Raw genomic sequence first — 26205 nt, forward strand, 5'->3', positions numbered from 1 at the left:
ACCTGTGCACCCTGCACCACCCACTTTTACTGACATTCCAACAACTGTGCACCCTGTTCCACCCACATTTACTGACATTCCTACTCCTGTGTACCCTGCTCCACCCACATTTACTGACATTCCTACTCCTGTGCACCCTGCACCACCCACTTGTACTGACATTCCAACACATGTGCACCCCGCTCCACCCACTTTTACTGACATTCCTACTCCTGTGCACCCTGCTCCACCCACTTATGCTGACATTCCTACTCCTGTGATCCATGCTATACCCATGTTTACTTCCATTACGGGACATGGGTGCCATTCCTTAGCAGCAGCGATGGTGCACTTTAAAAAGTGAGTGAATGCACCATACGCCCATGGTATTTAAAGGGTTAACGAAATGGTGCAGAAACTTCCAAGCAGCAGAACGACTCAGCAGCAATTTCAATGTGAGAGCGCATGCACTTCTCGGCAGCAATGCTATACTTTCAATATGCGAGTGCATGCACTTCTCAGCAGCAATTCTATACTGTTATTGTGAGAGTGCATGTACTTCTCAGCATCAATGCTACACTATTATGGTGAGAGTGCATGCACTTCTCAACGACAGTGCTCTACTTTCAATGTGAGAGTGCATAATGTACTACCTCTGCTGGCAGTTTGTCATGAAGGAGGAGAACAAAGGACATGTTGCTGTGTAGTAAAACTGGAAAAATGGGAGCAGTTGCTCGCCCCTCCAACCCCGAGGCTGGTGCACATTTCAACTGAAAACATTGAAAGGCTTGGACACCATCCCTGAGCATGTATAGCCCATGGTTTATGAAGTAGTCTACCCATAAAAACTGTGGGAATCATTTCCACGCTTTAGCCCAGCAATACCACACCAGAGATACCCTGACTGTACCGCAGTGTTTCAGGCTACTCAGGACTCTACTCCTGACTGTACCCCAGTGTTACAGGCTACTCGGGACTCTACTCCTGGCTGTACCACGGTGGTACAGTCTACTCAGGACTCTACTTCTGACGGTACCACAGTGGTAGAGTCAACTCAGGACTCTATTCCTGACTGTACCACAGTGTTACAGTCTACTCAGGACTCTACTCCTGGCTGTACCACAGTGGTACAGTCTACTCAGGACTATACTTCTGACTGTATCACAGTGGTAGAGTCTACTCAGGACTCTACTCCTGACGGTACCACAGTGGTAGAGTGTACTCGGGACTGTACCTCTGACTTACCACAGTGGTACAGTCTACGCAGCACTCTACTTCTGACTGTAACTCAGTGGTACAGTCTACTCAGGACTGTACCTCTGGCTGAACCACAGTGATGCAGTTTACTCAGTACTGCACCTCTGGCTGCACCACAGTGGTGCAGTCTACTTAGGACTTTACCTCTGACTGTACCACAGTGGTACAGTCTATGCAGGACTCTCACTGTACTTCAGTGGTACACGCTACTCAGGACTGCACCTCTGGCTGCACCACAGTGGTGCAGTCTACTCAGGACTGTACATCCGGCTGTACCACAATGGTGCAGGCTACGCAGGACTGCACCGCTGACTGTACCACAGTGGTACAGTCTACTCAGGACAGTTACTTCTGGTTGTTCCACAGTGGTGCAGTCTACGGAGGACTGTACCTCTGGCTGTACCACAGTGGTGCAGTCTACTCAGGACTGCTCTGACTGTACCACAGTGGTACCGTCTATGCAGTACTATGACTGTACTACAGTGGTGCAGTCTACTCAGGACTGCTCTGACTGTAAGTGGTACTGTCTACTCAGGTCTGTACCTCTGATGTGAAGCTTAGAGCGCTATGGTGCGTCTTCTTGTTCACGTTGCAAACACATATTTTTCCTAAAACTGAGTTCAATCATTACTGTGTTTGTTTTTGGTGTTGGTTTTGACAAGTTAATGAGACTTTAAAATGTTACAGGGACTTGAATGTATTCATGTTAACCAGTTTGAGACTTGAGCATGTTGCATACATGAAAATACATATTTACTTAACAATGTGCAGCTCTGCCTCGTGTGTTGGTCTGTTGACAATTATTGAGTGCATTATTGAGTGCATGCGCTCAAAAGAAGGACCAGGATGGACGTTGAAATTATCAATTAACTTCTTGCTGAAATGTTAATTGTTTTATCCTAATATTTTCGATTCAGCTGAAAATCTGATTTTAAATTTAAATGTACATTACAATTTTGTTTCAACATATTTAATTATGTTTGTTATGTATTGCTTTTATGGAAACCGTTGCTTTTTTCCCGAAATAAAGCTTCCTTGACTCCTTTAATGTTTCTTCTTACGCCTCCCCTCCCTCCTGCTCCCCAGTCTCTTTTTCCATTTCTATCTCTACACCCGCTTCTCATGCCTTCAACTTCTCGCCAGTTCCTGCTGACTCTACAACGCCCTACTTGCCTCACTAGCCCGTGCCCTATCCCAGGAACGCTGTTTTTACTCTGTGCCTACATTTCTGCATTCTTCTGCCCCCTCCCACTCACCCCTCCCCTCTTCGCATGCCTGCTGCCTGGCAGATTCATTCCTACTGCTGTAAACTCCTGACCCTCTCTTTTCGTCTTTAATTACATTCCTATTCCTGTGACCCCTTCTACCGCTCTAGCCACTTTTGCTTCCATTCCTACTCCTATAACCCCTGCTCTATCCAGTTTTACTTCTATTCCCACTCCTGTGACCCCTGCTCCTGGCCTAACTACGTTTACTTACATCCCCACTCCTGTGACGCCTGCTATACCCTTGTTTACTTTCATTCCTACTTCTGTGACCCCTGCTACACCTATGTTTACTTCCATTCCTACTCCCCTGACCCCTGCTCCACCCACTTTTACTTACACTCCTAATCATGTGGTTCCTTTCTCCTGCTCTACCCACTTTTACTTCCATTCCTACTCCTTTGCCCCTGCTCTGACCATCTTACTTCCATTCCAACACCCGCGCACACTGCTCCACCCACTTTTCCTTACACTCCTAATCATGTGACCCCTTTCCCCTGCTCTGGCCACCTTACTTCCATTCCAACACCTGTGCACCCTGCTCCACCCACTTTTACTGACATTCCTACGCCTGTGCACCCTGCTCCACCCACATTTACTGACACTCCTACGCAGTGCACCCTGCACCACCCGCTTTTACTGACATTCCAACACCTGTGCACCCTGCACCACCCACTTTTACTGACATTCCAACACCTGTGCACCCTGCTCCACTCACATTTATTGACATTCCTACTCCTGTGTACCCTGCACCACCCGCTTTTACTGACATTCCAACACCTGTGCACCCTGCACCACCCACTTTTACTGACATTCCAACAACTGTGCACCCTGTTCCACCCACATTTACTGACATTCCTACTCCTGTGTACCCTGCTCCACCCACATTTACTGACATTCCTACTCCTGTGCACCCTGCACCACCCACTTGTACTGACATTCCAACACATGTGCACCCCGCTCCACCCACTTTTACTGACATTCCTACTCCTGTGCACCCTGCTCCACCCACTTATGCTGACATTCCTACTCCTGTGATCCATGCTATACCCATGTTTACTTCCATTCCTACTCCTGTGCACCTTGCTCCACCCACTTATACTGACATTCCTAATCATGTGACCCCTGTAATTCCCACTTTATTTTATATATGTTATTTATTGGACATTTGTATGGTGCCAATACACAAGTGTTTCAAGGCGTCACAAGACAAAAAAGGGGGTGGGCAGAAACAACAACAATAAATGGTCCTACTCGGTCTTGTGACATTCGGACCATGCATGTGCAGTGACAATAAGTAAAGGGTGGGGGGGCAGGTCAGGGCGGAAGGGCTGGGATAAGGGAAGGGACAGGGGAGAAGTGCAGGAAGACTAGGGACTCAGGGGCTGGGCAAGTGCTGAGGGGAGCCCAGGAGGGTGAGTGCCAGGGGAAGCAGTGGTAAGTGTCAACTAGTGCAAAGATGGGGTGTTTACCAGATTCAGGCTAATCAGGGAAGGGTGCCTGATGGCAAGTGCTGCTTAAGGGGTGCTGGGGTAGACTGGATGAGGAGGGCCTGGCCCCTGTAAGCACACAAGGAACCAGGCACCAGTCGCACCGCAGGGGGGCACAAGCAAGGGAGGGCGAGAGGGAAGGAGGAGAAAAGAAAAGTCTTGAGAAGTTTCCAGAACTTGAGGCGATCCGGCTCAAGTTTGAGAGGGGCAGGAGGGCCATTCCAGAGGGAGGTTCCTGCCAAAGAAAAAGATCTACCCACACTCTCTGCTTGGAGAAACGTTGGAGCTGCAGAGAGTTGGAGCAGAGGACCGAAGGACTCTAGTAGGGAGGTATTTCGGAAGAGAAAGTTGAATGTAGCGGGGTCCTAGCCCCAGAAAGCCTTGTGGATGATGCAGAGGGTTTTGAATTTGATCCTTTCAGCTACCGGGAGCTGGTGCAGAGATGTTAGGGCTGGAGAGATGCGGTCCCTGGGCTTGAAGCCAAGGATTAGTCTTGCAGCCCTATTCTGGATTCGTTGGAGAGGGTGAAGGGAAGAAAGAAGGAGATTGAGGAAGAGGCTGTTGCAATAGTCAAGCCTAGAGAGAACCAGGGCACTGGAGACAGAACCTCTGGGGGAAGGTGAGGAAAGGGAGAAAGCCTCTGAGGTGGTGGAGCTGAAAGCTGAACTTCTGGACAAGGTCCGTGATGTGACGGGGAAGGAGAGAGAGGAGTCGAAAGATGACGCCCAAGGTTTTTTGCCTCACAAGAGGGTGATGGGTTGGGGCCCACGGAGGGTGGCCTGAGAGTGGGAGGGGAGCAGGGATCAGGCATTCCAATGAGAAGGATCTCAGTCTTTAATTCCATTCCATTCCTACACCTATGCTCTGCTCTACCCATTTTTACTTACACTCTTAATCCTGTGACAACTTCTTCTGCTCCACCCATTTTTACTTCCATTTCTTAACCTGTGCCCTGCTGCTGTGGCTCTATCCATGTTTGCTTGAATTCCTACTCCTGTGACCTCTGCTCTACCCACTTTTATTTACACTCCTACTCCTGTGACCCCCTTCTCCTCGACCCACTTTTACTTCTATTCCTACTCCTGTGACCACTGCTCTTACGCTTTACTTCCATTCCTATGTGTGTGACCGCTGCTATGACTCTACCCACGTTTACTTCCATTCCTACTCCAGTGACCCCTGTTTTACCCACTTTACTTCCATTCCAACACCTGTGCTCTTGCTGCTGTGACTCTACCCACGTTTACTTCCATTAATTCTCCTATGACCCCTGTTCTGCCCACTTTACTTACATTCCTACTCCTGTCACCTTTGTCCTACCCATTTTACTTCCATTCCTACACCTGTGCCCGCTGCTGTGACTCTACCCACCTTTACTTCCAGTCCTACTCTTGTGACCCCTGTTCTTCCCACTTTACTTCCATTCCTACACCTGTGCATCACCGATGTGACTCTAGTGTTAATGTTAAGTTGAAGGATATTTATACCATGCACTGTCACCGCCGTAGTGGTTCCCTGGCGTTTCACTCCATTCCTACTCCTGTGCCCACTGCTGTACCCATTTACTTCCATTCCTACACCTGTGCCCCGCTTCTGTGACTCTACCCATGTGTACTTCCATTCCTACTCCTGTGACCCCTGTTCTGCCCACTTTACTTACATTCCTACTCTTGTGACCGCTGTTCTACCCACTTTACTTCCATTCCTACACCTGTGCCCGCTGCTGTAACTCTACCCACGTTTACTTCCAGTCATACTCTTGTGACCCCTATTCTGCCCACTTTATTCAGTTCCTATTCCTGTGATTCTTGTTATTCCCACTTTACTTCCATTCCTACACCTGTGCTGCGCTTCTGTGACTCTACCCATGTGTACTTCCATTCCTACTCCTGTGACCCCTGTTCTGCCCACTTTACTTACATTCCTACTCCTGTGACCACTGTTCTACCCACTTTACTTCCATTCCTACACCTGTGCCCGCTGCTGTAACTCTACCTATGTTTACTTCCAGTCATACTCTTGTGACCCCTGTTCTGCCCACTTTATTCAGTTCCTATTCCTGTGACTCTTGTTATTCCCACTTTACTTCCATTCCCACACCTGTGCCCGCTGCTGTGACTCTACCCACGTTTACTTCCAGTCCTACTTTTGTGACCCCTGTTCTGCCCACTTTATTCTGTTCCTATTCCTGTGACTCTTGTTATACCCACTTTACTTCCTTTCCTACACCTGTGCCCGCTGCTGTGACCCTACCCACGTTTACTTCCAGTCCTACTCGTGTGACCCCTGTTCTGCCCACTTTATTCAGTTCCTATTCCTGTGACTCGTGTTATACCCACTTTACTTCCATTCCTACACCTGTGTCCTGCTACTGTGACTCTACCCCCTTTACTTCCATTCCCAATCCTGTGACCCCTGGTCTATACACTTTACTTCAATTCCTATGTATGTGACCCACTGCTGTATCTTTACCCACATATACTTCCATTCCTACTCCTGTAACACATGCTCTACCCACTTTATTTCCATTCCTAGACCTGTGCCCCACTGCTGGGACTCTACCGACGATTACTTCAATTCCTACTCATGTGACGCTTGTTCTACCCACTTTACTTCCATTCCTACACATGTGCCCCGCTGCAGGGACGCTACCCACGTGTACTTCCATTCCTACTCCTGTGACCCTTGTTCTACCCACTAATCTTCCATTCCTGTTCCTTTGACCCTTGTTGTACCCAATTTACTTCCATTCCTACACCTGTGCACCGCTGCTGTGACTCTACCCACTATTCTTCCATTCCTGCACCTGTGACCCCTGTTCTACCCACTTACTTCCATTCTTACACCTGTGCCCCACTTCTCTGACTCTTCCCACGTTTACTTCACTTCAAACTCCTGTGACCCCTGTTCTGCCCACTTTACTTACATTCCTATTCCTGTGACCATAGTTCTACCCACCTTATTTCTATTCCTACAACTGTGCCCTGCTGATGCGACTCTACCCAGGTTTTCGTACCTTCCTACTCCTATGACCACTGTTCTACCCACTTTACTTCTATTCCTACACCTGTGCCCACTACTGTGACTCTACCCACTTTACTTACATTCCTACTCCTATAACTCTTGTTCTGTCCACTTTACTTCCATTCCTACACGTGTGCCCTGCTTCTGTGACTCTACCCGTGTTTACTTCCATTCCTACTCCTATGTCCCTTGTTCTACCCACTTTACTTCCATTCCTAAACATGTGCCCCACTATTGTGGATCTACCCACTTTACTTCCGTTTCCAACACATGTGCCCCGCTACTGTGACTCAACCACTTTACTTCCATTCTTACACCTGTGACCCCCTGCTACTGTGACTGGACCCACTTTACTTCCATTCCTACTCATGTGACCCCTGTTCTACTCCCTTTACTTACACTCCTATGCCTGTGACCCCTGTTCTACCCACTGTACTTCCATTCCTGTGCCTGTGACCCGCTACTGTGACTCGACCCACTTTACTTCCATCCCTAATCCTGTGACCCCTGTCGTACCCACTTTACTTCCATCCCTAATCCTGTGACCCCTGTCGTACCCACTTTACTTCCATCCCTAATCCTGTGACCCCTGTCGTACCCACTTTACTTCCATCCCTAATCCTGTGACCCCTGTCGTACCCACTTTACTTACATTCCTGTGCCTGTGACCCCTTTTCTATCCACTTTACTTACACTCCTGTGCCTGTGAACCCCGCTCCTGATCGCCTTGTCTTCATTGTATTCCTTCTCCTGTGGCCCCTGCCCTGTCTCTCCCTATTTGTACTTCTATTCCTACCCTCAGAGCCCCTTCTGCTCTGGTTCCACTCACTTTTACGTGTGTACTACTCCTGTGACACGCGCCCCTTCTCTGCCCACTTTCACTTCCATTCCATCGGTTGTAACCCCCTGATGCGGCACTCTCGCTCTACCACTCCAAGACCACCCACCTTCTGTGCCCCCTTGCTTTCATCTCATCCCCTGTCCCCCCGCTTGCTGGTCCCACCGCTTTGCTTCTCCAGTTTCTCGGAGCGTTTCAGGTTCCGGAAGCAAAAAACAACAAGAAATAAAAGAACATATGCAACTGTGGGTTTAACTTCAAAAACCGTGAACTGCCTAGTAGCCACAGTGCAATGCTGCATAGACACACAGGTACATTTAAAGATATGTAGTGGGCAAATGCACACATTGATTACATTGCTATTGGTTTTCCATTTCGCGCTGCATCGCAGCGCGATATGCACCAGAAGAAGCAGCTTGATGCGATGCGATTGAAATACTGGCTTTCAAATCCAATACATCAAAGTGTGCTTTCAATCTGTGGTTGGCTGTGGGTTGCACACAGGGAACGGTGTCATGCAATCTCTGCTGTGCATTCGTATAAACACTGCTTAGTGGTGCTGTTTCGGCAGGTTGCATAGGGTTCACCCCAGTGCCTTACCTTATTTGGTGCCCTCAACGATCAAAGCATCCCTTCTCCTTCGCCGCCGACCCCTCACTGCACTCACAGAAATGGCATCCACAGCGCTTCGATGCGCACAGCACGCGGTCCCACGGACCTCCTCGGTGCCACTTCCATGGGGCTCCCACGGGTTCAGACCATGCCGCTTCACGCTCCCGGCCACTTCTGCCTTCCACTGCAGCCCACCTCTCCCTCCCCTCTGCCTTTTTTTGAGATGCAAATTCGAGTCACTGGGAGCAGCCTCCTGTCTGTGGAGATGTGACTTGGAGCCAGGCGCACCCGAGAGGGGCTATGCCAGCTGCGTGGCCACACGCAGCCAAGGCTGCCAGGGTGCTGTGTGGAGGACGGATGCCTGACCGCAAACCACCGAGCCGGACCTTTTGTGCAAAAATCACTTGGTACCCAGAGTGTGGTCCAGGCCACACTGAGACACCATGTTTAACATTATAAGGGCTGCACCCTCCCCCCACCACACATGATTTGGGCCCTATATCGCCAACACCAGGCTACAGTGACACGATCGGGAAAGTGTTACATACATAGCAGGGCAATCCCCCACTGTACCCCCCCCTTACACATAAAACACACAAAAGCAAGGAGACCACGGTCCAATCACATCGCATAATAATCAACACAGATGTTTGGAAACACAAAGATCACAGTTTATTGGAGCAAACAAATTGGGGCAGTCCCAGCCACATACGTAAACAAAATTATAATCCAATGGGGTGACCCGTGCCACTCCCTGTTTGCCATTTGTACAAAGCGGCCGTCCGCTTCTGGTTATGAACTGCCAATCAGTACATCTCGGGGCATCTGACTTGAGCTGACTGGAGAGGAGCAGCTGCTTGCCTCTGCAGGAAATCCCGCCCCCTGCCTCCTATATTTTGGAAGTCAGAGACTGAGCCATGTTTGACACCAGCAGTTGTGCCAATACCGCAGCATGTGTTTGAAAGAAGATACCCATTTGGACAACCCTATCAAATGTATCTCCGAAATAGACGACAATCTGAGGGAGGAGCTACCTGAAGGAATATGAAAAAGATCGAAAGAGAAGCTAGTGACGTCACAACAGACGTGTGTAATCCACTGAGAATACTGACTAAAGAGAAGGTATGGGTCTTAAAGAAACTGATGATAAATTTAAGAATCGAGTAAACTTTCATATGCAGAAAAGAAGATTGCAAGCATGCAAAGTGCTATAGAAATGCAACCGTTCAATGATTGTACAAACGCTGTAACGCAAGTACACTAATCTGGCTATACGTAGTGAATAGACTGCAGGCGAAGCCGCCATTATATAGAAGCTGGATATCGGTGTCATAAATTTTAGCAAGCCAGGACACTTGGAGAGGAAAGGCCGAGAAGTGTGTTGCACCATGAATAAGCTGAGATCGTGGAAGAGCCTGGCAGGGCTGTCTGACTTGGCATAAGAACAGACGTAGCCTAGGTCAATTATCTATACTTGAAAGCAATACAAGTTGGAAGGATGAATCATTCCTTATCAAAGAGTGCCAAGTTTTATTCATTTAAGACATTTAAATGCTGCAGAAAGGACCAGGATTATGGTCTCCTGTCACGTGAGCTGAGGATGGAAATAGAGTTCAGCTTGGAGTCCTAGAACACCCATAGTGAAAGCCTGTACTTGCATATATTCCTAGAGACAAGGATACTTTGCAAGGTCAAGTTCACAGACAATCTGCATGGTAGAAGGCATGAGTGATGAGAGGTGTTGGGCTAATTTGGTGAGGAGGTAAAGTCAAGTCCACCTCATGGCACCTGGGAATGAGTTTACGTGCTGCTAAGTGAACCGAATGTTCGAGACAAAGCATGCCAACCAATTGTAGAGGGCCATATAACGAAGGGCCTTATGGTTTGAGAGCCAATGATATACTGTGTACTTAATAGTGTTGAAGATGACATGTTTTAGAGGTAGGCCAGTAGACAGCCAATAACAATCCCAGCCCGTATAGAAAGTATACTTCGATGTTCCCCTTGAAGGTATCACAATCCCTTGTTAGTTTTTCTTATTTGCCACGTAGTATGACATCACTGCTGATGTATTTTCTGCATATACAGATGTTTTCATATGAAATTTGTCGAAGAACTGAGAGAACGTTCACGGATGTCCATTGTAACCTCCCTGTTTTAGATAGTTGTTAATAAAACAGCAACTTTTGCCATCTTCCTGAGTTGGTTTGCTTATTTTGACTCAGAGATATTCTGTAAACCCCATCCATTGAATGCATGTTACTAAAGGACTATAAGTCCACATGGTAGCAGTGCGGATGGTTGGAAAAGATCCAAACCAGTTTGTCCCCAGTCTTTCGGACAATCGAGTATCCTCTGCCATTAACAGGGTTTCCTGTGGAGAGTGACCGATAGAAATAAACTTTCAAGAAGAACCGAGAGGGTGGGCAGGTCCCCTTTGACGGAATCTGTGCCCAGTTTCCACGGGTGCTCTGCAGATGGAAGGCGAAGTGGTCGGATTGGAGGAGAAGTCGATTAATGAACGAATGTGGAGTAGACTAAGGAAAATGGCAAATGAAGGGGATGGGATTGTGATCATTTTTTAAAGTAACAGGAAATATTGTATGAAGAAAAGGTAGCACCTAGAGGTCCTGGCTCAAAGGAGTTTCAGAAGAAGATGTTTCAAATCCCAATGGGGGCAGAGTAGAAACATATAACACATAAACAGGTTTACGTAAGGTGACGTATCAAAACCTGTATAGGGTATCAAGTAAAGGTGAACGAGAAAAAGGTGATCACAGTGTTTATTGATGTATAATGTCAACTAGTCTGTATGCTGTTTGTTGAGTAAAAATATCGAAGAGCGATAAAAGTTGTAAAGGAATTGAAAAAGTTGAGGAGCAATAGTGATTGAGCATAGCAAAGTGATTGGTATCAATCAAAAGATAGAGATACCTAATCAAGAAATTAGAGGTGTGAGCAGTGATTGATGCTGTATGCTCATATTTATTGCATTAAAGGCGTTGAAAAAGTGGTGATTTAAGCAAAAGTGCAAAGGTTATTTCAATAGTCTGGTAAGTATTGACAGTCAATTGAGACTTGTCATTATGATAGATACTCCTCTGATGCATCTATGTAAAACATTACCAAACAAACTGTTGACCCAGCCATTCCCAACAATTACCGGCCAATAACAACAGTGCCATTTCTTCAAAAAATTCTAGATAAGGTGGCTCATCTACAAATACAGAAGTATCTGGAAACTAACCATCTTCTAGGAGCGCGCCAGTCTGGTTTCCGACCACAACATGGCACGGAAACCGCCCTGATTGACCTGATGGCTCAAATTGATGAGCTCAGGGATAATGGGAAACCTGCCCTACTCATGCTCCTTGATCTTTCGGCTGCGTTTGACCTTGTGGACCACGAGATCTTATGCAGCCATCTAGACACAGCTGCGCATTTCTCAAAAGATGCCATAGGCTGGATACAATCATTCCTAAGTAACAGAACTATGAGAGTTTTTTCACCATCTACTGCTGCCGACCCTATCCCACCACCTGTGGCATACCCCAGGGATCTTGTATCTCACCCACACTATATAACATATTCACTAAGCCCCTCTTCGACGATCTGGACCATCTTGGTATCACCTACACAAACTATGCAGATGATACCCAGATTCTCCTTCCACTTACTGGGGATTATGACAAGGATTTGGCCTTGGTGGATAGGATATATCTCATCATCCAGGCATGGATGGCTACACATGGTCTATGCCTGAATGATGACAAAACTGATATCATCATCCTGGGCACTACTACAAGTCTAAAAAAACGAGGCCCTAAATATACTACCTTCAACATCGACAACACTATTACAGTCGCTAACGAGGAAAAAACTCAAGGTTTTTACCTCGACTCCACCCTTTCATTCACCAAACAAGTAAACTCTATAGTGTCAGCCACAGCATAAACCTGTAAATTAATAAGAGCAGGCAAACCATTCCTTTCGGAGAATAGCTGCATCATCCTTGCTAGAGCTCTAATATTGTCAAAATTAGATTATTGAAACTCTCTTTATATCTGTGCCAATAAGCACATTGCAAAGAGAATCCAAACCATCCAGAGCAATGCCCTGAGAGCAGCCCTTGGTATATCAAGGAGAGAGCACCTCTCGGAGACAAGAAGACAAAATAATTGGCTATCTACCCATGACTAAAATCAGCCTCACTAATTCACAAATGCCTGAACAAGCCTGCAGCCAGCTAATTCATGGAGAGAGTCACCAAGAAAGCTGCAACCAGGCCTACCAGAACAGCCAATAAAAATTGCCTCTTAATCCCAAGATTCAAACTTTCCAAGGTCGGAGGCTGTAGCTTTCCTGTTAAGGATGCGCAACTCTGGAATGCCCTAACACCCCCCTTCGCGCTTGGATCAAACATGCTCCAATTTCAGGCAGAATCTTATCAACTGGCTGAAGGCCAATGACCAATAATGTTAGTGCCCCACTTCTCCCTGCACTGTATATACTCTCTGAACGTTGTATCAAATTCTACCATAACTCTTATAGCCCTGAATGAATGTTTGTAAAAGACCCCATTATATATATCTACCAGCAATTCGCATATATTTTATATACCTGCACTTGCTTATTGTATTTTTCATTGATGTGTAATCAAGCTGTAAGATTTATTGTTTCCAATGAGCCCTGATACCCCAGGGTCTGGTGCGTAATACAAATAAACAAACAAACAAACAAAGCATATGCCCACGCTCAAACAGTATAGTGCGGAATGGATGAAAGGCATGGTGGATAAAATCTTCATGCCATGGCCACAAGGGAGATAATTGTCAAAAGCGCTATTGCAACACATGACCACATACTTGCACGCTGTGTACACGGGGAAGAAATGAGAGAAAAGATAAGCGACTTTAGAGCTCTGGAAAATGTACCAGGAAGAAAGGGAAGAACCTCCACCTGAGGACTGGATGCATAGTCAGCGAAAGGAGGAAGGTGTTGAGCCTTCAGCTCCCCTTGCCTCGCCCGAAGTAAAAGGTGCTAGTATTGAAAAAATAGGTTTTTACCCTTTAAAGCAGTTGAAAGCGGCAATAGGGTATAGTAATCTGATATACGAACCCCCATTTTAGAATAGTGATGATAGTCCAGAGGAGAATAAAAGGATAAGAAGAGATCTATAAGATCATACAAGACGAAGGAGAAAGGAGTGAGTGGTCAAAATTGTTGACACAAATAGACAGGAAAATTAAGAGATGGAAAGGAGAGAAGGATAAAGCTGACGAGATAGCGCTCGTGCAGAACCAATAGATGGGAGCACAGATCTTACTTAAAATAGATAGGAAGAGTATTGAGGAAGTTAGGCAAAGAGAAGACAAGGACGAACAAGAAGGAAAGGATGAAGAACGAGAGAAGAGATTAAGAGACGATGAGCAGAAAAAAAAGAACAGAGAGCGACATGAACAAATATATCAGGAGGAGCAAGAGAGAAAAGAAGAACAGGCAGAAGAACAAAGGCAGTATGCCAATAAACACAGAGAGTGATAGAAGAAAGACATAGACAAGAAAGGAAGAAAGAAGAGGCGGAAGTGCAAAGACTAAAGGATAAAAGATTACAGAGATGAAGGGAAGAAGAGGAAAGAAGGGAAGGAATAAGGAGAGGGGAAGAAAGAAGGCAAGAGGAAGAAAGAATTCAAAGGGATGCAAGAAAGCAAAGAGAGATAGACGAAGAAGTGGAACAAAAGAGGAGACAACAAGGTCTTGACCCCAGTCTCACTTGTAAAGAACCAGTAGGGCCAAGCCCAGAAATAAAATGAGATAGAATAGAAGAGTTCCTTTGGATAAAGGATGCAACGTCAGGGGCATCTAGAGTTGCGTTAGATGACGAAAGATGTGATGCGGAAAGCATCGGAAAAAGGATTGATAAGATCTAGCAACAGTTGAGAAGAAATAGCGAGTATGAAACTCAAGGGAATGATGATCAACCCCTAATGTCTCGATCACAAAGAGAGAAGGGAAGCCTGTTCAGTGATGAACATTGAGCATTGTCTTTAAGTAGATTTAATCTGGATAAGGGTGAAGGGGATGATGGTAACACTAGTTTGGGAAAAGACATGCCAAATGAGGAAAGAAAATCTACCCTCAAGGTAGGAGGAGGGAGCGCATGTACCCCTGAAGGAAGTCTGCAAATGGACAAGGAAGTGAGATGGTCTGATCTGGAACAACCTAAGGGTCGGACACCAGATCCCATAGCATACCCTGAGCATCCCTGAGGATGATCATATGTTGAGAAGGGAGAGTCGCTACTTTGTGTGAGCAGGTTAAGGTCGTTACACATAAGGAGGCAGACAGGGACGATCATCCCTGCCAGGGATAGAATAATAGTAGGATCCAACTGTGGGGCAGGGTTTACACAGTTTCCCTTATTGTAAAAAGCAGGAGAAATACAGTAGAATATTCCATGGCCACAGATGGTAAAAGATCATTTAAGGTGTAAGCTCACAAGTTTGACTTTGGCTCCTGGGAAATGGATAAACAAATTAGAAAACATGACAGTAGGAAACACATAGGCCATACAAAACATAAAAGCTCTCATGGTAGCTAATCTTGGGGAGAGAGTTGATGACATATGGAGAAGAGTGGGGTCTTCAAGTGTTACCGAACAGAATACAGCGCATGATGGGGAGCTGTTTAATAATTGTAGAGCAGATGTTTGGAGAGCACTCAAAGTACAGTTGCCTGACACATCAGATATGGGTGCAATTATGACACTCAAGATGAAGGAAGATGAAGACCCTATTGCTTATATTCAGGATATTCAGGAGAAATGGCAACTTGAAACTCGAGAGCCGTGGGAAAAGACAGTGGCATTATTTTACCACATTTTATGTTAGGGTACTGCAGAGACAGATGAAGAAACAAGTGGGGATGGAAGCAAAACCTTGGGCTGAGATACAGTTGACAATAGTACACCATTGTCAGTTATTACAAGAATAAAATAAGAAGAAAGATGAGAATAGAAAATTGAGGAAGCCAAGTTAGTTCAGAAGAAATTGTCAAAATGTGCCATAGAAGGGCGGTATTGACAAGCGGAGAAGGATTGGGAATGCAGGAAGCAGTGGGTACATCGCAGGTGAGTATCTGCGCCCAGTGGACCAAGGTGGATATGGGTTTGTCCTGCAAGGCAGAGGTATAGGCTATAGAGGAAGAGGAGGATTTTAAAATAATCAAAGTGGATTCAAGGTACACAGAATGAGAGCCAGAGTATTCAAGGAGGGATTTTCAGACAAGCAACTCCAGTATATTGGACTTGTGGGATGACAGGGCACATTGCACACATATGTGGGAGCCAAGGGAATGTACAAAATGTCCAATTTTCAAGAGGACGGACAGTTTATCTTCCACCATATAGTACACAGATTACAGAAAGTTTCAACCAGGATCAGACATTGTATCAGACACAAGCGCCATGAGTGCAGCAGGTGCAACAGCAAGAACGAGTGCAAATGAATCCACTGCAAGGGCAGACGCAACAAGCCTGAATGCAGACACAGCAGTATGCAAACACAGGACAAGTACTGAGACCCAGAATAGGAGGTGTCACTGTGGTAGGAGAGAATCCTTTCACAGGGACGGGGGTGAGCCTATACCCACAATAGGACAGCTCACAGGCTGACTTGATGTGTTCAGTACAATCTGTGACACCAGACCCCCAAGAGAAACCAAGGGTCCATCTGACAATAGGAGGCAAATCTTTTTCTTTTCTAGTACACACTGGAGCTACTCATTCATTCATACAAGAGGGAAAATATCTAATGTCGGGAATTGCCATGAATGCTCAAGGGTTCTCTGGAGCTACGAGTTGAGTTCCATTTACTAATGAATTACCAGTCTCTATAGGAGAGTGTGACATGCCTGTTCCTTTGTTATATTCCCGACAGACACCGGTTTACATTCTGGGAAGAGATTTAATGACAAAACGTAACATGACGATTTCATTCACTGATCAGGGGATAGTGTTCTCCACTCCAGGAATACACTCTTTGAACGTGGGAGAATTTATACTGGCGTTCACAGGGCAAGTGTCTCTGAGAGGCGTCCAAGTAGATCCAGAGATTTTTCTGTATTGAGTGAGCATTCTGTTGCCATGGCTACCTGGTTTAGTGGGAAACATTGTGAGGATACCTGACAAGTTTTTGTTTAGACCACGAATATTTATGGATGAAGAGGGGGGACAGACTATCCCAATAGAATTGGAAGCAGCCATAGTACGAAAGGAAATGGCAATGCTTGAAGGAGTAGATGATGAGGGTAGACCACTGGGGACCGTATTAGCTCTTGAGGGAGGTTACAGATTCCTGTTCAGGAAAGACCAAACAGATGATGAAGTGGTGTTCTTTATGAGCATCACATACTGGATACGAATAGAGAAAAGGTAAGTTCCACACTGAATGGCGATAATGCAGCAACGTCCAGCATTTTTTCAGGGAGACTTGGAGAAGGTACTAAGCATCCTTTTCACTACAGGCCCTTATGATGTAGGTTTATTGAAGGGAATAGAGAAGGTTAAAATAAAGCTTAACCCAGGAGCGATTTTACCTCGAGCAAAACAGTTCCCCATGTATCGAGAAGCTGATGAGGGTATATTCCAGACTATCTCAGCACTGATGAAACAAGGAATTCGGTTGCCATCAGAATCGTTGTGTAATACCATGGTATATCGGATCAAAAAATCTAAAGGTGGGTCATGGAGAATTATACAAGATATGAGACTCATTAACCAGATCGTAGATGCAGAGTTTCCTTTAGTTCCTAATCCGGCGACGAAACTGTGCAGTATCCCAATGGAAGCTTGATATTTTACAGTGATCGATTTGAAGAATGCGTTTTTCTCGATCCCATTGCACAAGGACTCACAAGACTTGACGTCATTTACATTTTGCCAAACCCGAAATATACTTCCTTGCCCCAGGGGCACTGTGAGTCCCCATCAATCTTTAATAGAGTCCTACAGATGGATTTAGGCAATATTGATCTTAAGAGTACAGTGATACAATACGTAGATGACATTTTAATTTGCAGCACCACAGAAGATGAGTGCAGACAAGATTATGTTCGGTTGATGACCATTTTACCAGACAAGGGATATGAGGAAGACAAGGAGAAATTGCAATATTGTCAAGAAGAGGGTTTATATATAGGTCAATTGATTTTGCATGAATGAAAGAAAGTGACGCCTGAAAGAGCCAAGGCAATTATGAAAACTCCCAAACCGGACACTGTGAATCAGATGCAAAGATTAGTGGGGTTATGCAACTATGTCAGAGCCTGTGTGTTAGATTATAGTACGTATAGAACAGCACTTTTGAAAGCTCAAAAGAAAGCACAGGAGGAAAAAGTAAAAATAGAATGGACTGAAGAAATGGAGGAAGGATTTCAGGAACATAAAAAAGCAATTTCTACAGCCCCGGTTTGGGATTTCCCAATTATCCTGAGGAATTTGATTTGCTTTCGCACACAAATGGGACAGTCATGACAGCAGTACTTACACAGAGAATTACATTGGGGTACAAGCCTTTAGCATTTTACAATGGAATTTTAGACCCAGTTATGTAAAGACACTTTGCTTGTGAACATTCATTGGCAGCTGCCACGTTCGCTATTGAGAAGTCTACAAGTATTGTTATGGGCTGCTCTATGACTCTCTTCATGGAGCATGCTCTGTTTGCCATTTTAGAGAAACCGAAGGGCACATTGACATCCCAAAGAGATTCAGCATATGAGGTAATTATTTTGAAACCAGTGATTAAAATTGTAAGATGTTACATAGTGAATCCTGCCACGTTTATAGCTGAGCCAATAGGAGAAGGTGATCATGAGCATGACTGTGCTAATTATGTTGAATGTTATGATGATATACCCTGCGTGATGGAGAATGCTTTAGCAGGAGGGGAAATTCTCTTTATTGATGGTTCTTTGAAAATTGATCAGACTAGTGGGGAAATGCATTCAGGCCCAGCAGTAGTGAGACATAGATTAAACAGAGAATTTGAAGTTTTAGCAAGTGCAAGGCTACTGTCTCACTTTTCAGCGCAAGCAGCAGAATTGGTAGTGCTCATTGTCATGCTTGAGAAACAAGAGGGCAGGAAGTGGCAGTGTACAGTGACTCCGCCTACATGACATCAACCGTATACGTGGAGTCAGCATGTTGGAAGAGGAGGGGCTACCGCGGCACAGACGGCACTCTAGTGCAGCACGCATCCTAATTGGATAGGCTTATTAAGGCGCTATAACTCCCGGCAGCCATAGTGGTTGTTAAATGCACAGCGCACAGTAAGCAAACAGATATTATCTCTTGCAGGAACGAAGCCGCAGATGAAGATGCCAAAAGGGTTGTGAATGTAAGGTCCTTACAGTAACACGTCATGCAATGGATGGGATGCAGAATAACTCTAACATCAAATAATAAGACCGACTCAGGAAGTTGTCAAGTTGACAATGAACATCAACGGACCTTCACTCATGTTTTCTCCATACAATTTCATGAAAAACATCTCTTATATAACAAAAGTTCATCACACATGACGTCATGCCACGTGCTAAATATGAAAAACCTATGGGGTGTTGTGGTTGGATTAAGGGGAATATCTAAGTATACTTTCTATATGGGTTGGGTTGTGATTGGGTCTCTAATATCAAGTGATCAACTTAAGCCTGCCTCTAGTGCAAGTCATCCTCAACACTTATCAGATACACGGAATACTATTGGTTCTTAAACTACAAGGCTCTTTGTTATATGGCCCTCTATAATTGGTTGGCACGCTTGTGCCGTGTCTGGAACATTCGGTACACTAGCAGCACATAAGCTCAGACCCAGATGCTGGGAGGTGAACTTGACTTCACCTCCCCACCCAGTTAACCTTGTATCTGTTGCTAACCATCCATGCCTTCTGCCATGCAGACCTGCCTCTGAACTTGACCTTACACTAGCTTCTCTTCCCTGGGAATATGAGGGAGTATGGGTACAGACTATCTCAATTTCTAGACCACATGCCCACCTCCTGTTTTCCTCCTCAATTCACGTGACAGGACACAATTCGGCTGAGCTCAGTTGTCTTAAATTAATAAACTTGGCACTCACAATGTTCTTTCCTCATGCCTTACCTTCTAACGTTTTGCTGCCTTTGAAAATAGATAACCAGTTATTGGCTGTTTCCAGTCTTGACATCAGGCCAAGCAGCCTTTCTTGCTTGTTTAATGCTCTCTGTTAATTCCTTACTGCAAAAAAGTTTTGATCCATCTCCTCTGTGGGTCTGCTTTAACTAAAATGGTAATACTGATGTCCCGTTCTTCTATATACAATGGCGGCTTCACCTGCAATCTATTTGCTATATGTAGCCAGCTTCTATGATCATTTAACCTACTTGTGTCACGGCATCTGTACAGTTGTTAAACAATCTGCATTGTTCTTGTGACCGCTGCTGTGACTCTATCCATGTTTTCTTCCATTCCTACTCCTGTGACCCCTGTTCTACCCACTTTACTTCCAATCCGACACATGTGCACCCGCTGCTGTGAATCTACCCACGTTTACTTCCATTCCTACTCCTGTGACCCCTGTTCTGCCCACTTTACTTACATTTCTACTCCTGCAACCACTGCTCTACCCACTTTACTTCCATTCCTACACCTGTGCCCACTGCTGTGCCTCTACCCACCTTTACTTCCAGTCCTACTCTTGTGACCCCTGTTCTGCCCACTTTATTTCATTCCTATTCCTGTGACTCTTGTTATACCCACTTTACTTCCATTCCTACACCTGTGCATCGTGATGTGACTCTAATGTTAATGTTAATGTTAATGTTAATGTTAAAGGATATTTATACTGTGCACTGTCACCACCATAGTGGTCCCCTGGCATTTATTTCCATTCCAACTCCTGTGGCCACTGCTGTACCTATTTACTTCCATTCCTACACCTGTGCCCTGCTTCTATGACTCTACCCATGTTTACTTCCATTCCTACTCCTGTGACCCCTGTTCTGCCCACCTTACTTACATTCCTACTCCTGTGACCCTTGTTCTACCCACTTTCCTTACATTCCTACACATGTGCCCTGCTGTTGTGACTCTACCCGTTTCCTTGTATTCCTACTCCTGCAACCCTTGCTCTACCCAATTTACTTCCATTCATACACCTGTGCGCCTCTACTGTGACTCTACCCATGTTCACTTCCATTCCTACTCCTGTGACCCCTGTTCTCTCCACTTTACTTCCATTCCTACTCTTGTGACCCCTGTTCTATCCACTTTAATTCCATTCCTATGTCTGTGACTCGCTGCTGTGTCTTTACCCACATGTACTTCCATTCCTACTACTCTGACCCTTGTTCTACCCACTTTTCTTCCATTCCTGCTCCTTTGACCCTTGTTCTACCCACTTTACTTCCATTCCTACACATGTGCCCCGCTGCTGTGACTCTACCCATGTTTTCTTCCATTCCTACTCCTGTGAGCCCTGTTTTATCCACTTTACGTCCATTCCTATGTCTGTGACTCGCTGCTGTGGCTTTACCCACATGTACTCCCATTCCTACTCATGTGACCCTTGTTCTACCCACTTTTCTTCCAGTCCTGCTCCTTTCACCCTTGTTCTACCCACTTTACTTCCATTCCTACACATGTGCCCCTCTGTTGTGACTCTACCCATGTTTACTTCCATTGCTACTCCTGTGACCCCTGTTCTACCTACTTACTTCCATTCTTAAAGCTGTGACCTGCTTCTGTGACTCTTCCCACATTTACTTCATGTCCTACTCCTGTGACCCCTGTTCTGCCCACTTCACTTACATTCCTATTCCTGTGACTCTTGTTCTGCCCACTTTACTTACATCCCTTCACCTGTGCCCTCCTGCTGCGACACTACCCATGTGTTCTTCCATTCCAACTCCTGTGACCACTGTTCTACCCACTTTACTTCCATTTTCACACCTATGCCCCGCTACTGTGATCTACCCACTTTACTTACATTCCTACTCCTGTGACTCCTGTTCTATCCACTTTACTTGCATTCCCATTCCTGTGCCCCGCTTCTGTGATTCTACCCACGTTTACTTTCATTCCTAATCCTGTGACCTTTGTTCTACTCACTTTACATCCATTCCTACACCTGTGCCCCGCTGCTGTGACTCTACCCATGTTTACTTCCATTCCTACTCATGTGAGCCCTGTTCTACCCACTTACTTCCATTCTTACACCTGTGACCTGCTTTTGTGACTCTTCCCACGTTTACTTCACTTCCTACTCCTGTGACCCCTGTTCTGCCCACTTTACTTACATTCCTATTCCTGTGACTTTGATCTGCCCACTTTACTTACATCCCTTCATCTGTGCCCTTCTACTGCGACTCTACCCAGCTTTTCTTCCATTCCTACTCCTGTGACCACTGTTCTACCCACTTTACTTCCATGCCTACACCTGTGCCCCGCTACTGTGATCTACTGACTTTACTGACATTCCTACTCCTGTGACTCCTGTTCTATCCACTTTACTTACATTCCTACACCTGTGCCCCACTACTGTGACTCTACCCACTTTACTTCCAGTTCCTACACATGTGCCCCGCTACTGTGGCTCAACCCACTTTACTTCCATTCCTACTCCTGTGACCCCCGTTCTATCCACTTTATTTGCACTCCTGTGCCTGTGACCCCCCCCCCTCCTGATCGCCTTGTCTTTATTGTATTCCTTCTCCTGTGGCCCCTGCCCTGGCTCTCCCTATTTGTACTTCTATTCCTACCCTCAGAGCCCCCTCTGCTCTGGCGCCACTCACGTTTACTTGTGTTCTTACTCCCGCGACACGCGCCCCTTCTCTACCCACTTTTACTTCCATTCCTACTCCTGTAACCCCCTGATGCGGCACTCTCGCTCCACTCCAAGACCACCCTCCTTCTGTGCCCCCTTGCTTTCATCTCATCCCCTGTCCCCGCGCTTGCTGGTCCCACCGCTTTGCTTCTCCAGTTTCTCGGAGCGTTTCAGATTCCGGAACCAAAAAACAACAACATATAAAACGAACAAATGCAACTGTGGGTTTCACTTCAAAAACCGTGAACTGCCTAGTAGCCACAGTGCAATGCTGCATAGACACACATGTACATTTAAAGATATGTAGTGGGCAAATGCACAAATTGATTACATTGCTATTGGTTTTCCATTTCGCATCGCAGCGCGATATGCACCAGAAGAAGCAGCTTGATGCGATGCGATTGAAATACTGGCTTTCAAATCCAATACATCAAAGTGTGCTTTCAATCTGTGGTTGGCTGTGGGTTGCACACGGGGAACGGTGTCATGCAATCTCTGCTGTACATTCGTATAAGCACTGCTTAGTGGTGCTGTTTCGGCAGGTTGCATAGGGTTCACCCCAGTGCCTTACCTTATTTGGTGCCCTCAGCGATCAAAGCATCCCTTCTCCTTCGACGCCGACCCCTCACTGCACTCACAGAAATGGCATCCACAGCGCTTCGATGCGCACAGCACGCCGGCCCACGGACCACCTCGGTGCCACTTCCATGGGGCTTCCACGGGTTCAGACCATGCCGCTTCACGCTCCCGGCCACTTCTGCCTTCCACCGCAGCCCACCTCTCCCTCCCCTCTGCCTTTTTTTGAGATGCAAATTCGAGTCACTGGGAGCAGCCTCCTGTCTGTGGAGATGTGACTTAGAGCCAGGCGCACCCGAGAGGGGCTATGCCAGCTGCGTGGCCACACACAGCCAAGGCTGCCAGGGTGTTGTGTGGAGGACGGATGCCTGACCGCAAACCGCCGAGCCGGACCCTTTGTGCAAAATCGCTTGGTACCCAGAGTGTGGTCCAGGCCACACTGAGACACCATGTTTAACATTATAAGGGCTGGACCCTCCACCCACCACACATGTTTTGGGCCCTATATCGCGAACACCAGGCTACAGTGACACGATCGGGAAAGTGTTACATACATAGCAGGGCAATCCCCCACTGTACCCCCCCCTTACACATTATGATAAAAGCAAGGAGACCATGGTCCAATCACATCGCATAATAATCGACACAGACACAGTTGTAAAGTTTGGAAACACAAAGATCACAGTGTATTGGAGCAAAAAAATTGGGGCGGTCCCAGCCACATACGTAAACAAGGTTCTAATCCAAGGGGTGACCCATGCCACTCCCTGTTTGCCATTTGTACAAAGCGGCGGTCCGCTTCTGGTTACAAACTGCCAATAAGTACATCTCAGAACCTCTGACTTCAGCTGACTGTGGAGGAGCAGCTGCACGTCTCTGCAGGAAATCCCACCCCCTGCCTCCTATATGTTGGAAGTCAGAGACTGTGCCATGTTTCACACCAGCAGTTGTTCCACAGCGAGTGTTTGAGAAAAGGTATCCCCTGAGAAAACCCTATTGAATGTTTCCCCGAATAGACGACAATCTGAAGGAGGAACTCCCTGAAGGAATATGAAAAAGACTGAAAGAAAAGCTAGTGATGTCACAAGAAACGAGTGTGACGCACTGAGAATACTGACTGAAGAGAAGGTATGGGTCTTACAGAAACTGATGACAAATTTAAGAATCAAGTAAACTTTCATATGCAGAAAAGAAGATTGCACGCATGCAAAGCGCTACAGAAATGCAACCTTTCAATGATTGTACAGACGCTGAAATGCAAGTGGACTAAGTGTTCCTAGAAGCTGGCTGTACGTAGTGAATAGACTGCAGGCAAAGCCGCCCTTGTATAGAAGCTGGACACCGGTGTCATGAATTTTAGCAAGCTAAAACCCTTGGAGAGGAAAGGCAGAGAATTGTGTCACAGCACAAATAAGCTGAGATTGTGGAAGAGCCTGGCCGGGCTGTCTGGCCTGGCATCCGAACAGAAGTAGCCAAGGTTGGTTATCTATTCTTGAAAGCAATACACAGTGGAAGGATTAATCATTCCTTATCAAGGGGCAAAGAAAGAACACTAAGAGTGCCAAGTATTATTCATTTAAAATATTTAAATGCAGCAGAATGGACAAGGATTGTGGTCTCCTGTCACATGAGCTGAGGATAGAAATAGAGATAGAAAGCCTGTTCTCCCTTATATTCCCACAGAGCAGGAAACTTTGCAAGGCCAAGTTTAAAGAAAATCTGCATGGCAGAAGGCATGGGTGATGAGAGATGTTGGGCTAATTAGGTGGGGAGGTAAAGTCAAGTCCACCTCATGGCACCTGGGAATGAGTTTACATGCTGCTAAGTGAACCAAATGTTCCAGACATGGCACGAGCGTGCCAACCAATTGTAGAGGACTGTATAACGAAGGGCCTTATGGTTTGAGAGCCAATGATATACTGTGTACTTAATAGTGTTCAAGATGACATGTTTTAGAGGTAGGCATACATTGTAAACCTGACAGTAGACAGCCAATAACAATCCCAGCCCTTATAGAAAGTATACATAGATGTTTCCCTTGAACGTATCACAATCCCTTTTAAGTTTTTCTTATTTGCCACGTAGTATGACATCACTACTTATGTATTTTCAGGCATATACAGATGTTTTTATATGAAATTTGTCGAGAACTGAGAGACCGTCAGTGGATGTCCTTTGAAACCTCCTTGTTTTAGATAATTGTTAATAAAAGATCAACCTTTGCCATCTTCCTGAGTTGGTTTGATTATTTTGACCCAGAGTTATTCTGTAAATCCCATCCACTGAATGCCCATTATTAAAGGACTATAAGTCCACATGGTAGCAGTGCGGATGGTTGGAAAAGATCCAAACCCGTATGCCTCCAGTCTTTTGGACGATCGAGTATCCTCTGCCATTAGCCGGAAGATCGCAGGGTTTCCTGTGGAGAGTGACCGACAGAAATAAACTTGCAAGAAGAACCGAGACGGTGGGCAGGTCCCCCTTTGACGGAATCCCTGCCCGGTTTCCACGGGTGCTCTGTGGATGCAAGGCGAAGAGGTCGGATTGGAGGAGAAGTCGATACCGAAGGTCTTGAGTCGATTAATGAACGAATGTGGAGTAGACTGAGGAGAATGGCAAATGAAGGGGATGGGATTGTGATCATTTTTTAAAGTAACGGGAAATATTGTGTGAAGAAAAGGTAGCACCTAGAAGTCCTGGCTCGAGGGGGTTTCAGAAGGAGATGTTTCAAATCCCAACAGGGGTAGAGCAGAAACATATAACGCATAAACAGGTTTACATAAGGTGACATATCAAAACCTGTGTAGGGTATAAAATAAAGGCTAGTGAGAAAAAGGTGATCTCAGTGTTTATTAATGTATAATGTCAACTAGTCTGTATGTTGTTTGTTGAGTAAAAATATTGAAGAGCGATAAACGTAAAGGAATTGATAAAGTTGAGGAGTAATAGTGATTGGGCATAGAAAAGTGATTGGTATCAATCAAAATATAGAGATAGAGCTAATCAAGAAATTAGAGGCTTGAGCAGCGATTGATGCTGCATGCTCATATTTGTTGTCTTAAAGGCATTGAAAAAGTGGTAATTTAAGCAAAAGTGCAAAGGTTATTTCAATAGTCTGTTAAGTATTGACAGTCAATTGAGACTTGTCATTATGGGAGTACTCCTCTGATGCATTTATGTAAAACATTACCAAAGCATATGCCCAAGCTCAAACAGTATAGTGCGGAATGGGTGAAAGGCATGGCGGATAAAATGTTCATGCCGTGGCCACAAGGGGGATTATTGTCAAAAGCGGTATTGCAG

General features: G+C 45.7%; 1 protein-coding gene across 2 annotated transcripts in view; it reads right to left on the minus strand.

The window, feature by feature from the left end:
• Positions 1 to 23034, minus strand: part of ADGRD2 (adhesion G protein-coupled receptor D2) — a 1057913-nt gene extending 1034879 nt beyond the window's left edge. The window contains exon 1 of one of the 2 annotated variants that reach the window (XM_069609449.1): positions 22898 to 23034. The gene's annotated coding sequence lies outside the window, so the exon portion shown is untranslated. Of the gene's footprint in view, positions 1 to 8453; positions 8642 to 22897 lie in introns of those variants that run through there. The other variant, XM_069609450.1, reaches the window with a different exon arrangement.
• Between the last annotated feature and the right edge of the window lie 3171 nt (positions 23035 to 26205).

This window comes from Ambystoma mexicanum, chromosome 8 (assembly GCF_040938575.1).
Source record: "Ambystoma mexicanum isolate Mex_15411 chromosome 8, UKY_AmexF1_1, whole genome shotgun sequence".
In the NCBI taxonomy this organism is placed as follows: domain Eukaryota; kingdom Metazoa; phylum Chordata; class Amphibia; order Caudata; family Ambystomatidae; genus Ambystoma; species Ambystoma mexicanum.